Source organism: Ochotona princeps, chromosome 5, assembly GCF_030435755.1.
Source record: "Ochotona princeps isolate mOchPri1 chromosome 5, mOchPri1.hap1, whole genome shotgun sequence".
Classification (NCBI taxonomy): Eukaryota; Metazoa; Chordata; class Mammalia; order Lagomorpha; family Ochotonidae; genus Ochotona; species Ochotona princeps.
The window spans coordinates 5,735,323-5,750,783 of record NC_080836.1 but is presented as its reverse complement, the minus strand read 5'-3'; positions in this window follow the sequence as shown (position 1 = coordinate 5,750,783).

The window sequence follows — 15,461 nt, the reverse complement described above, 5'->3', positions numbered from 1 at the left end:
AGAATTTACTGTCTTGATCATTTCTACACATCCTTCAAGACCAAGTACAGGTATAATATTCCCCGAAATGCCTTCCCTCAGTGCTACCAGTCCCTCAGTGAGTGAATATATTCATGTATAATGCCACAGATCTTCAGTGGATTCTTACTGAGCCAGGTACATGAAGCAGGACTTGAAGTCAATGAATTGACTTGATTACATTTTGTCATTCCCTGTGATTTTTTCAATCGATGCTAGATATTTGCATTTATTTGCTTAATCTTTGACATCTGAGAAGTATTTGGGAAAAATGGTGGTTGGGACTACTCATTTGGGAATTATCAATATGTATTTGTTACCTTTAGAGTAAAAACTGGATCTTTAGTACTATGGTATCTTCAGAGAAGCCAGAAAGAGATTAGAGATATTTACAAAATGCTTGGAGATTTTCTGTTTTGTAAACATCATTCTCATCTACTTTCTTTAGATTTTCTCCCAATCATTTAGTAATCCTTTTATTATTTCATAGCATAAAATCATGCCTAACATTATTCTAAATCTTTTTGTTTTAATAAAAAGACCATTACTCATCGCCCCGTGCTCTAATATGCCTAAATAAAGATTTAGTGCTGCAACAATTTCAGGCCTAGTTATGGGACATGACCATGCCTCCACATTTTCTGGAATTCTGAGAAAAACCTAGAATATGTTTTGTTCTACCATTTTCTCTCAACCATAACCTGTTATTTAGTTTTAGTGTTAGTGTTAGTGTTAGTGTTAGTATTAGTATTAGTATTAGTATTAGTATTAGTATTAGTTTTAGTATTAGTATTAGTATTAGTTTTTTGTCACCTGAATTTAGTTATCAGTGTATACCAGAAGTAGCTGCTGAGCATCTGCTGGTTACTAATTCAGTCCTAGCAATGCAAGTTGAATGAAACAGGAATGATTTTGTGCTTATATGATGCTAAATATTGGGTTGAAATGAAGGATTAAGCCAATAAGTGGGTGGGTTGATTTAGAAAGTGACTATCCTGGGCACAAGGGAAGTCAGCACATGTTGTGAATTAAGTAGAACCTGGAGCTATGATAGTATTCAATGTGCATTTGGCGTTGAAGTTAATAGTGATTCCAATTAGGTGGTCATGATAGATATTTCTTTCTTTTTTTAAGATTTATTTATATGCTTGTTTGAAAGGCAGAGTTATGGAGAAAAGGAGAAGATAAGATTTCTTTCACCTACTCAAATGGCTGCAACAGACAGAGCTGGGTCATTCCGAACCCACAGCATTAGCATGGAATGACACTTTTCAGGGAATGACATTGCGAATGGGACTAAATGATAAAAATGAGGTAGACAGGTGAAAATAAAGAAAAATGCAAATGGAAAGAACTCAAAGTGAAGGAAATGGTCTTATTTGAAGAAGTCAAACGATGAACTTTGGGAAAATAACTCAGAAAAAAACATGAATTCAAGTAACGAGAGGACTTGATGTCTTCGTAATTAGGCTGATTTTATTTTGAGGGAAAAAGCTTGGAGCCAAATAAAAAGGGATGATCATTTGTAATCGAAATGCTTTTTTGGGGAGAAATTGGATTGGTAGGGGACAGGTGTCAAAATCGACATGTAAAAAGGTAACTGCAGTTATGGAGGTTCTCAGTGATGATGGCTTTGCTCATCATTCTTTATAAGAGTGATGTGGGTTTAGGAGGTGTTTCAGATATCACACAGATGCATATATTGATGCAATGGGAGAGGAAAGGGGAGATGCCCACTGAATTACTTTTTTTTCACGAGGATTATTTTCCTCTTCCTACTTTATTTTTATTTTTTTTGTTTGTTTATTTTATTTTTTAATTAATTACATTGCATTATGTGGTACATTTTTATATGTACTGGGATTCCCCCCACCCCTCCCCAAACCCTCCCCCCCCCCCCACGGTGGATTGCTCCACCTTATTGCATTTCCATAGTTCAAATTCAGTTGAGATTCTTTCATTGGAGGTATTTACCAAGCATACAGTCCAGCATCTTATTGTTCTGGTAAGTTCAATAGTTTCTTGGTGAGACCATCTCTGATCTGAAGATAGAGCCAGCAGAGTAGCATTCCAATCAATTAAAAGCCCCAACATAATATTTACAACCAATTACAACATTATGGCATTCATTGACATGGTATTGATTAATCAATATGTTAATAGTAAAATGCAGGTTCTCAACCACAACCTGTGACTTCTTCATAGACATTTCCATTTTGGTTTATATTCTACCATGTTCTATACACCTTAAAATGGCTTAGATTGCCTTTCAGCTATCTCATGTCTATTTTAGTTTTAATATTTAGCAATTTATAGCATTGAAGCATGGTTTCTCTGAACCTGGCTGGGTTTTTTTGGTAGTCTAACTCTATAACAAGACATATGTCAACAGTTCAGGTGAACAGTTATAGGAGGGGTGTGCAGAGAAATCTTCAATATCCCAGTGAGGAGTGACTAATCTTTGTGTCCCACCCAGTGAAATATAGGTGCATCCCCACTGACTGTTTCCTGTCTGTTTTTAAGCTTTCCTTTTTGTTCTCTGTCTATCTATTCTAGTTTGTTTGTTTGTTTTGAGGGGTTTCTGGAGTGTTCCTGATGGTCATTACGAGAGAGGGTGTGGACCCAAAGTTGGAAGCAGGCAAAGACCAGAGAAAGCTCCTCTCCCTAGTCCCAAAGGAAGTTTACTGTTCTTCTGTTTCTGCGGATCACTTTTTTAAAAAATTACATCTTAAGAATATTACCAGGTGATGCTGACATCTATGTGATGGAAAAACACAGAAGAAATGAGTGGTGGTGGGAAGCTGGGGAGCTCTGTTCAGACCCTGGAAGGTATGAGATATTCCTAAGTTGGGCAATAGGTGGCTCAACTTGTGAGTGTGGAAGTATTTGATGAAAATAGGGCCTGGGCCTACGAGTTTGCAAGTTATCAGTATATAGAAGTTACATGAAGCTATGAAACTAGGTATACTCCCCTAGAAATTGAGAATAGGCAAAAGAGATGGACTACAGAAGGAATCTGTGACATGAGATAGAGAAGTCTATGGGCTCGACTCAGGCCAATTGAGAAGCCCACCGACCAAGTAAGGATGGCATGGTGATGGAATCTCACACAGACCTCTGGAGACTAGTTTTAGACAAGTCAGTCCAAATGTATTAGAATATATAATGGTTGTTAAAGTGTGGGTTATCATATAGAGGCAGTATTGGCAAGGTATTATACAAACAACCAACAGCACAAACCCAATAATAATTAAGAGCAAACAATGCAGGCAGAGGAGGGTGTCTATCAGGGGCCATGTGAGTTCAGCCAGCTTGCTAAACTGACAGGGCAGTATAGGATTAGGCGGGTAACCTCAGTTTCCTGGCTCAACTGAGTCAGGTGGGTCTGTTTGCCAAGCTGCACTTATCCTATGCATACGCGATGTGGGCATTTTCCCAGCTAATGGCCTCAGTAGCAGTCAAGGTGACACCAGCATGAAGAATTAACATACAGTTACTTAACAGTGAAGACCCAAAATGTATAACACAACAGATGACATTCTCAGTGTGTTCAGATAATAAAACTAGGCAATTCATTGCAAGGGCAGAGTGTAGAGATACTGTATGTCAGTTGTTCATTAGCATTAAAAAAGATTAAAAAGTCAGAGTGTTTGAGACATATGAACCATTCTTTGGAAAGATTGAGTGTATAACTCAGTCATCTAAGCAGAATATAAGGAGTATCCAAGGAAGATCTGCAATGAAACTTGTAGTATAAAGGAATGGAATATTCAGACTTACACATAAGCAAATTCGGTGAGGCAGGGAAAAAGAAAAGAAAAAGAAGAAGGAGCTGGAGAGACAGAATAAAGAGGAGGAGGAGGAAGGGGATGAAGAGAAAGAATAAGAAGGAAGAGGAGGCTGTGGAATAGAGAAGTTATTTGTCACATTCCTAAACTCCCATAGACAAGTAACAAGTGATCAAGTTGGTGGCCACCCTCTGCTGTGCTCCCTGAGAAAGCAAGGGAGCCTCATGGGGTGGATGAACAGGCCCACAGGGGCACCGGTGGCACTGGACTCTTCAACATCGGCGGTAGGGAATGAAGGGCTCCCTCTGGGGAGCCACAGTGTGACATAAACAGTACTAAATCCACCCACAATAATGTGGGCAAGTATCTTGGTCACTGACTGTCCACCCCTTTCTGTAGGTGCTTGATGTCTGATCACATCTGGTCATTCTGCCAAGTCTAGAAGCACAAATTCTTACACTCATTTGAAAACGTGTAAATTATGGGTTAATAGCCAACTTGGTCCTGGTCACGGATCAAAGGTGGAGAAGGCTGCTTTGAAAGCTTCAATTGAGTGACACAACCATACAATGGATTAGAGAAGCATGTTCAGAGTCCCCATGAAGCATTAGTGAGGAACATCTGGTCCATGGGCTATATGAGACGCATGCAAATAGATAGTTTTGTCCTGCCAAAGCAACAGACATTGGAACTCACAATTCAATAACCATGGAGCAGGTTGATTTTTTTTTCTTAATTACATTGCATTATGTGACACATTTTTATAGGTACTAGGATCCCCCTCACCCCTCCCTTAACCCTCCCCCTTGGTGGTTTCCTCCACCTTGTTGCATAACCAGGAAGGATTTGGACTTCTTCCATTCCATGTGGTAGATCCCAACGGGGGTGGGTGACCTCAGAGTTCTTGGCCTCCGAAGGCATTCCATATCCCCGTGGTCTCCTTGGCAGTTGGAATGTAGTCCTTGGTGCTCATACTGATAATCCTTGGTGAGGATCTAGGAATCTTCAGGGTTGGGACACAAGCCTCCTCCTGTCCCCCTGGAGCAGGTTGATTTTCACACTAATAATTTTATATGGGCCTTGAATGATGCTGAAAAACAAACAAACAAACAAACAAAACAGGTTCCCCACTCTTGCAAGCTACAAAGTTAGAACAAAACAAAGGAACTAATTTAGACGTAGAAAGTAGGTGTATAATAATAACATAGGAGAAGGGAAAAGATTATTAAATAGAAGGCAGATATCAGAAGTTCTTAAAAGCATCCCAGTACAGAACAAAAAAAGTGATCAAGAATTTTGGATACTTAGATTCTGTACCCATCTAACTTTTTAATGAGATATGGGTGCTTTCTGTTACCTATCTCTGGACACTCTGTCTCCCACTGTATACAAGTATTAAATGCAATATATCAAATGCCACTGTTATCAGAGGCCAAAACACTTTCCTGCAGGTTAACTCAACGTGACAAAATTGAAGTACACAGCATAAACTGATCTGCAAGACCATTCGTTCTCTCTTTGAGCGACTTAGAATGACAACCCTGGAGCTGTACAGTAGACAGCACTGTGTAATGGTGAAAGCATTCGTTTCAAAGGACAGAGGTAATTTTGACTTACATTTCTGTTACTGATTAGCTATGTAACTGTGAGCAACCTGTCTCACAGGATAAAAAGGAGGATAAATTTCACATGTAGACAAAGTATTTCAGACATATTTAGCATTCAAATGTAGTTTAGCTTTATTATGATTGCATTTTACTCTCTGCCATTTATGTTCATCTCTCTGAAATGACAGCTCAGGCTCCTGTGCCTGTAATTGGAAAGGAAAAATCTAGTAATTCTCACCAAAGGATGCACTGTTTAGTGTGTGTCATACAGGGCTACCCAAATCAGAGTAATTTCAGAAAATAAAGGGAGAACGAAGAGACAAAAAAAATTGCTGTTTTATAAGTTTTACTTACTTGAGAAGCAATTAAGAATGTGTGTGATTCACTAGTTGGAAAATGATGTTAGGTAATCTTGGTTCATTGTTATAAGTAGGAGGACATTTTGAACACAGAAAGTCAGTGAAGAAAGGGTTACAATTGATTGGATAATATTTATATGATAACAACCTAATGGATACCTTTTGTATAACTGATTGGATATCATTTGTATGAGAACAGTTGAGTGGACAGCATGTGGATGAGAACACTTGGTTGAATACACAAAACGAAAGGAGTTTCAAACAAGAGTATAGAAACAGTTGATGGGTTTTGTTGATAAGCTTGATACTTCCTCTCTTATCCCATATGACCCTCAGTGTATAAAGTCTGATGCCACTTTTAAACTTTGGCTATTGAGCATCAGTCAGTAGTCCATGCCTGTTATTATTGGCTCCGTGCACCAAATCCATCGCTAAAGGACAGCGACAATTATAATCCCTTATTTTTGTATCACCTCTTAGCAGTGAAAGGAGATCTCAAATCCCTTCTATCTACTAACAATATATTTTCGATTTCACCTGGCCCATCCAAAGCTAAAATTGACATGCCATCAATGTTTTGAAACTGATCTAACATAATGGAACTTAATTTAATATATTAAACAGTTGATTGATAGATTATACTATTGATTTGTAGACTGAAAGCAGTTACTGAAAATAGTCCTCAGAAAGTCTAAGCTTGACAGTATTTCCTTGTGATGCTTCTTGCCATATCTTCTTGTTTTCAGAAAAACAGAATTCAAATAAAATTTTTGTGATTATTCTGTTAATTTTGAGAAGCACATAGTGGATTCCAGTTACAGAAGCCCTGTTTTGTAGGCTTCGCCTTGCTTAGTGTTCATGTTGGCAACAGAAGCAATTGCTTCTCTGATAAGTACTGCCAGCACATGGAAAAATGCTCTCATACTTGCATCTTCTATGCCTTCGCAATGCCTGGCCCATAAAAGGGAGCTAATAAATTATTGTTAACACTGTGTGATATCAAGAGCAGCCTAACTTTGTATATTAATATGACATATTTTAAAAATCCCTAAGTGATGATTTTCATACTAAGCAAGCTAGTCATGCAAGAACAAACATCTCACATATATCTGTTTTATCGTTTGGTGAGTTTCCAATGTGTGGCAGGTAGTCATTACTACCGGGGTCTTCTGAGATGACTGCAACATAGCCTTTGTGCACCAGGAGTTCATAGTCTGATGGAGATGACAACTCTACACATTATGGCAGAAGAGTTGGAAGTATTGTAATAGAGATGCGTGAAGACTTTAAGGCATGCACATTTACATCTGGATATTAAAAATCCTGTAGATTTTATTGTTTTGCTTTGTTTTTCTGGAGTTTGAGGCTGTCTCAGGGGTCATGATGCAGAATTACCAAAGAACCCAAGCCATCTTTGATTTCAGTGCATAGCATGAAGAAATACATTGGCCTGCTTACTAGCTTAAATAACCCCCCATCCCTCCAGTAAATGATTACTGAGCATTTACTGTGAGTCAGTTTCTTCCTGACTCAAATATTTCTGCCTACTGGTCATCAAAATGCTGAACACCAGCTTATCCATCCTTGTGATTTTTCGAAGACATTATTTATTTGGGAGGTAGAATGACACAATGAGAAAAATATTTCATCTGTTGGTTCTCTCCACAAATGGTTACAACAGCTGAGGCTGGGCCAGGATGAAGCCAGGTAATAGGAACTCCACCTGCTTTCCCACTTGGGTGGCAGGAAGCCTGATACTAGGTCAAGGATCTTCTGCTTCCCAGATGCCAAAATGGTATTTGCTGAATTACTTTCATCTTTCTGTTGGGTAGAAAATGGAGGCTGATGGGTTGCAGTGTACAGAGGTGAATTCTGGACTTCCAACCCAGATGGCAGCAACGGGTGTGAGGAGTGATTTGAATATCCCATTTTGGACCCCGCACCATTTGCTCCTCCTCACAGCTCAAGAAATTCACACTGGTCCATCTGTTTGCCAATGAGATGTAACCTGGCATCTCACCTGAGAATCCTACCCCAATCTCTCCTGGGACCCTCCCATAACCCCACCCACTTACGAATCATCTGATTATCTGTGACAATCTCAGGCACCAATCCCCTGGGGCCTGCCCTCAACCCCTCCCAACCCCAACACCCCCCAACACACACACCTTTCAGGCTCACCTACCTGAATGACATAAAGGGACCCCAGGTGCCCATCTCTCTCTTTCACACCACAGGGGCAAGAGCCTTCATTTAAATATGTTTTCATTTGACTGGCACTCCTACAGACAGAAGACACATTTCCATACCTCATTTTTGAAGCTTTTCTCTAATGGGCAATCACACTTGTTACCTTGATACTGGTTCGTTTATTTCTCTGGAACCTGTGTTGAGCCTGGTAATTTTATGTCCTTTTAATATTCACATAGAGTTTGACTTTTCCTAAATGAAAGATGTGGTCTGAATGCTGTGAGTCGAAGGAACTTCTAATACTTCATCTGCTCAGTGGTTGCTAAAATTGCCTGCGAGTATGTGCTGGTTAATTATACAGATGACAGGCGAGGTTCAATGTACAGCTCTTGGAAATGGTTACGTGCAGCAACGAAATCACAATGAAGCGATGATTGTCGGTCTATTTGTTTATCATCTGTCCATCTTCATCATCTATGTGACATCTCTCTATCACCTACTTCTTAGTTGTCTGATAGATCTTTATTTTTAATTTTACCAAATATGTGGATGTTCATATAAAATTATGTTCATATAAAATTATAGTTCATATAAAATTATCAGCTCAAAATATGTCCTGCTTAGGGATGGTGTTGTGGCATAGCAGCATCCCATACGGTGGCAATCATTTAGTGCCCTGGTTGCTTTGCTTCTGCTGCAGCACCCTACTTATGGCCCTGGACAGCATCAGATGATGGCCTAAGGGTGTGAGGCCCTGACACCCAAGTGGGAGGTTGATGTCTCGAGAGGTTGACATCTGGGACCCTGCCAACCAAGTGGGAAGTTGACTAGAAGGTTTTGGCTCTTGGCTTTGAACTGGCTCGTGGCTGGCTTTTAGGAGTCAACCAGAGGATGGAAGGTTTTTCTCCTCTTTCTTCCTCTCCTCACTTTTCTCCCCTCTTTGTCTCCCCCTCTCCTTCACTAACTCTGACTTTCAAATAACAAAAATAAATATATTTTTTTTCCTATAGATTTACTGACTGCTTGCCTTGCCAGAACCAGACCAAACAATTCCACAGGGAAACCATGTGGTCCGCTGATCAAATGTTCTGCACCCCTGTCAGGAGTAATGAGATTTTAGGAGTCCCTAGTGGCGGATGGGAGTGACCCGAGTATAGAATCTGGATTACAGAGTATTTTGCTTATAGAAGACTTGCTTTGCTTGTTAAAGTTTGGTCCCAGGATATCCCTTGTCAAAGGTGTTGGCATGGCTTACTTGGAAGCCTGTGGAGACTTGGAGAAGGTTCACGGGGTGGAAATATCTGTTTGATGGAAGGTGAGGATGCAGGCTCTCAAGCTGGGTTCTACAACTGTAACATGAAGGGCCTGGGGAGCAAGTCTGCCCTGAGTCAATGTTCTTTTTTTTTTTTTTTTTAAAAGATTTATTTTATTTTCATTACAAAGTCAGATATACTGAGAGGAGGAGAGATAGAGAGGAAGTAGAGCTGCCGGGATTAGAACCAGCGGCCATATGGGATCAAGGCAAGGACCTTAGCCACTAGGCCACGCTGCCAAGCCCGAGTCAGTCAATGTTCTGTGGCTGTGTCTGGCTGGAGGTTTGTCTTTCACTCTGAATTTCTTCCTATTTCCTGGGTGAAGACAAGAGGGAGCCTTCCTAGCTTCTCATGGATTTGAATGAAAACAGGCTTGTGACCATCAAGGCTTCAGATCCAATATCTCCTAGACACCCCATCAATATTTGACCAATCCACCAACATCCTTTGACAAGGGCAATGCACAGCAAGAGAGCTCAATCAAATAAAAAAGTAATGACTTGGGCTTTTCAAGCAGCTGTTTATCTCCTGTCATTTGAAATGTGGTCCTTTTTTTTGTCTCCTGAGTGAATTTCTATCCTGTATTTCCATTTATTCCATAACCACCTATGAACACTGATATTTCTTTCTTTCAAATTCTTATGTCTCACATAGTATGCCAATTGGTCTTGCCACCTGTGTAATTCTGTTAAAATTTTGACTGTATTTTAAACTTAGAAGTCAAGATTTACGATTTAATTTTAGCAATTTGCTAAATGAACAATCAAAGTGAATTAGTTAATTTCTCTGTGTCAATGTTTCCTAATTTTGAAAATGGGGTGGGCTTAAACTGAATATATATTGAAAACTAGCAAAAGGAACAAATTAAATAACATGGAGAACATCAAATGCATTTATGAACACAGTGGGTTTTCCATCAGAAGTAACTGCTCTCTCCATTTGTCCAAAAAAAAATCAAATAATTTATTATTTTTTGTTTATATCTAGTAAAAAATAATGAATTGTTTAGGGGCTGACATTGTAATATAGCAAGTAAAGCAATGGGTGTGACATTGGCATGCTTTTTGTATGCCAATTCATGCCTAACTGCTCCACTTCAGTCCAGCTCCCTGCTAATGCACTTGGAAAATCAGAAAGGGGTGGCTCAGGTGCTTTGGTCCCTGCACCCGTGTGAAAGACACAGAGGTTCCTGCTCCCAGCATTGGTTTGGCCCAGGGTTGGCCATTGTGGCCAATTGGGGAATGAACCAGGGAATGGAAGATTTTTCTCACTCACATCTCTTTCCTCTCTGTCTGCCCTGTCTCCTATATAACTGTGACAGTCACATAAATAAAAAATAAATATAAATTTTTTTAAAGATGGTCTTTTGCCTGATTCTTGCTCATCCTTCAATGCCCAGTTTGGGTGTTACTTCCATTTGGAAGTCCATCTGGACTTCTTCATGCTTGGGTTTTCTCTAAAGTTAGAGCACTCTGCTTGTCAAAAATTGGCTACATTTCATCACTTATATGCAGAATTCCCTCATTGGGGGAGCCAAAAGTCTCTTGTTAGAACATCTAAATTTATTTAATTGAAAAAATAAATAAAGAGAGATGAGAGAGAGAGATAGAAAGAATGAAAGAAAGAAAGAAAGGAAGGAAGGAAGGAAGGAAGGAAGGAAGGAAGGAAGGAAGGAAGAAAGAAAGAAAGAAAGAAAGAAAGAAAGAAAGAAAGAAAGGAAGAAAGAAAGAAAGAAAAAAAGAAAGAAAGAAAGAAAGAAAAAAAGAAAGAAAGAAAGAAAGACAGACTAGACAGAGAGAGCAGATCCTCTGGTCCCCTGCTAAAACACCTCCCATGTCACTGAGACCAGAGGGTTGGACTCCGAGGAGGCCTCCTGCATGGGCAGCTGGAAACCAAGTACTTGAGCTGCTACCCTGCAAGATGAGCGTTACCAGAAAGGGGGTGTGCAAGTGCCTTAGCTATCACTTTGACCAGGCAGACATCCACCAAAAGAGCCTGGGACTCACCTGTCCTGGCATCCATAGGGAACAGTTCACACCCAGAGGCAGAGGTGCTTAATTAACAACTGTTGAATAGGTAACAAAATGAGTATGGGAAATGAGTGTTGCCAGTGGGGAAAGCCTCCTACCAGGCCTTGGGATTTCTGGTTTCTGGGGTTTGTATTCAGAATTAACTTGTGCCTATGAAACTGTGTCGCATAATACAATGTTATTAATGAATTAAAAATAATAAATAAATAAATAAAAAAGAATTAACTTGTGCAATGCAATGCTGCTAATTTTAATGATTCAATCTCTGCCATGTCTCAAACTCTCAGGTATGGCCAAAGACCTGTCAACAACCAACAATAACTTTTTGGGGAGCCATCACTTTGGCTTTGGAAATTTAGCAGAAGACACAGTGTCCCCTGTCTCTGTATGCACATGGTAGCTAATATATAAAACACATGACATTTTGAAATATTGATGTCTTTACTGCCAGCAAATCAGAGATATTAGTATAGCGAGGATCCCATTTGTGACCATGGGATTAGAGGCAGAGAAGTGGAAAATTGGAATAGAGCAAAGTTCATATGAAGTGGAAAATGCGGCTGGCAGCTAAAGCATTAGAATCACAAATAAGGGAGACATTAAGTTAAAGGCTGATTCAAGCATCAGGGGAAGGAGCAGTCAAATGAACAACAGGCTTTAACTGCTCCGGCTTCCTGTGCCTCCAGTTGACTGCGCAGACTTTAACACAACACAACAGATGGAAAAGGCAAAGCCAAATTGATGTGGAAGCAGGAAAAAGTGACATCCTATGTGTTCCTAACACTTCCGGCAAACAAGTACATGGGATGATAAACACACACACACACACACACACACACACACACAAGTTAATTGTGGTCAGGAAAAACTGAACACAGAACCTTTTCCTGGAGCTTGGAATTGCACCTGAACTGGGACTTATGAGTTTCTCCCAGTGTTATTTGAATTAGGAAACACTTTGGAATCTCACTTTCATTACCTTCCCCCCGCAAACATGTCATTCCTCTTGTCTTCCTTAATTCTACACGTTTCTGTGGCAACATACTGCACATTTGAACAAGTATGATTACACGTATTTTCTACTTTAGGCAGGGCCCAAAGTATTCTGTTTCTCGATGTTCACTTGTTTGAAAGGTGGGCCGACTTAAAGAGAGGGAGAAACATGGAGGGAGGAGAGGGAATAAAGGAGTGAGGGAAGGGAGAGAGACAGAAACAGAAGTACAGATCTTCATGCACTGGCTTACTAGCCATAAAGCTCTCATGTCTGGGGCTGAACCATGTTCAAGGCAAGAGCCATAAACTGCACGCAGGTCTCCCATGGAGATAACAGGGAGCCAAACATGGAAAATAAACTGATAAAATTATTACACATAACATTTACAAAATGAAGGAAGGGGCCTCCCCTCATCAGGTCCTCTGTTCTCTGGTTACCTCTCCTAGATTAGGGATCATTGTGTCCATCAGGTCAAATAATGGAAGATCATCTAAGAGATTTGAAAGAAAAGTTTTCAAAGACTAAACACGAAAGACAACAATAGTGATGGACTGCTTCATTTATGCCTCCATGTTTCCTTAATCTCCTGTCAGGTAGACAGGGCCTTGTGGTTACTCCGGGTAAATGAGACATTGGGATGTATCCACTCTCCCCTAGAGGCTGGTGCGGTGAAGAGCTCACCAGTGTTTCCTAGTCTCCCTTTCTTCCTCTATTTCACTCAGTTTCAATACCTGCGGAGTCTGTGTTTTGCAGACAGCAGCTAAGACATGAGATGAGAGAGCCTCACTAAGTACAGGCGTTAGAGTGCCATGAAGCCCACTCAGGATGTGTAACTTTCAGAGCCAATTAAATCCAGTGTTGAGTAACTGTCATTTAAGCGCTATTAGCCATGTAATGTAAACTCAGCAACGTTGTCTGATGATCCACTACTTAACAAATGCTATGAAGGAGGTTCTAGCCCCAAATGCCCACAGTGGCCAGGAGTAGGCCATGGATAAAGTTGAGAGCTGAAGGCTGGAAAGTCAATTGAGGTTTCTTCTGGAGCCTTCATGAATGCTTCCACAGGCAGGGGAGAGTTACCAGACTCTCCAACAGAAGACTGCATTATCAGTTCAGGTAAGAAGATACAAGGATTCAGATAAAGCACAAGGCAGTGAAAAAGAACTAGAAAACCAAGGTGATTACAGGAGTAAAGTAAAATACATTCATTTTGCATTGTATCCTCAGGTCTCAGCACATAGTAAGTTCTCAACATATGTTGGATAAACTCCTCTTTTGCTGGTGTGTGTGTGTGTGGGGGTGGGGGGAATAAATGCTATGGGTTAGTAGTCCAAGCTTCAGCTGCCATGCCAGGATCCCGTAAGGATGTTGGTTCTTGTCCAGGATGCTATATTTCTGACCCAACTTCCTGCTGATGGCAATGGAAAACAGTGGAGGAAAGTTCAGGTCCTAGGCCCCCGAAAACACTGGCTTTGGATTGGCCCGGCTTTGGCCATTGCAGCCTTTTGAGGAGTAAAGATTTGTTTTTCCTTCTTTCTATAACTGTGCCTTTCCAATAAAATGAATGTTTTAATCTTTATTTTTCATGATGTGGTTACTTAGGCTCAGGTATTTCCCCTTCTACACCATCGCCCCCCCCACACACATGGTTTTCTCCTATATTGAAACAGTTTAGTCCTTCAGCCACAGTAAAACAATGCATCATTCTGCTACCTAAGTGTGTCCTGACATTGTAGGCATAGAGAATCATATAACGTGCATCAAAACACAAGATCAATAAATCTTGATAAAGTAAATTCCTTTCTCGTCAGAAGATATTTGTTTCACCTTTTGCAGCTTTTTAAGTTATTTACCAACAACCATTCATAATAAAGAGCATATTTCCTCTAGTGGCTGACTCACATCACTGTTTCTGGCCTATTCTTTCAGGCTTGCTAAAGGCAATGATTACAGCCTATGAATAATGTCAAAGAAAATATTTCCCTTTACCAGATCACAAGGGGGTTTCCTGAGTTGATCACACCAGTTCTGATAGCAAGAACACTGTGAACCCTTCAGCTAATTAATTTTATATAAAAAAAAATACACTAAGCCTATGTCTTGCTGGGGTTAGATTCTACTTTTACCAGATTTCTGGGGAACTTGATAAGCCATTGAAGCAGCAGGTAGAGAAAGTTGACTTTTGGCTTGTGGCTTCCAGCCACAACGGCTGTGCCTATATGTGGTTGACCTTAGTGACACAGGCTTTGTGATGTCATGGGTTGTGGCTGATGCCATCAGTGAGGTAGTTTGATGTCATGGGTTGTGGCTGATGCCATCAGTGAGGTAGTCCAAGTTCTGGGTCACCTGTCTGCCTGCATATGCAGAGGTTACACAGGCTGTGTATCTGCTACTGAGAGCACTGTAGCAGAATACGGTAGTTTGGGTGAAGTTTCTCTTCCTCCCATGATAAGAAGTTTACCGTGTAGGAAAGGAAAGTAACATGTGTCATAGAAGTGACTTGATAGAGCACATAAAATGTGTGTTTCTCACAACAGCTCTAAGAATGTGTTATGTCATGAAGTGGATTTAAAAAATAACCACTCTTCCTGAGAGAGGTTACCAACTTATCCACAGTCTCAATAAATCAAAATCATAAATCAAAAACTTAGATATATTTAACTTCCCATTTATTTTCTGAGTTTATCATCATCATCATTGTCACAAATGTAACATTGCCTGATCATACACAAATTGAAAAAAAAAATGAACCCTCCCTGTCATCCATTGTTAACAAGTTATTTGTATTTTAGCCATTCTTTTTTTTTTTATTGCATCTGTGAATACATGACATAGATAATTTTGCAACACTAGGAAAGATGATAAACCCCATTTTTTTGGTTGGGGACAAGAGTAAAAAGAATTTCAGTGATGAGAGAAAGGCTGAAAATAAGAGGGAATGCAGGCGGGAAGAAATGTAAAGGGATAATAAGAACTAAGAAACTTGGCAGACCCAAGGACATGTCAATCTCTGTAGCTAATTTTGAGATGGCTTTGCATTCTGAAAGGCACAGCATCCTGTCAGTGTCAACATCCACACTTAGCAGACACCTGCACCGTTACATAGCCAAACTCGCAGAAGCTTGGTGTGTTGCTGCTACAGTAATTCACCTGCCATTAGTC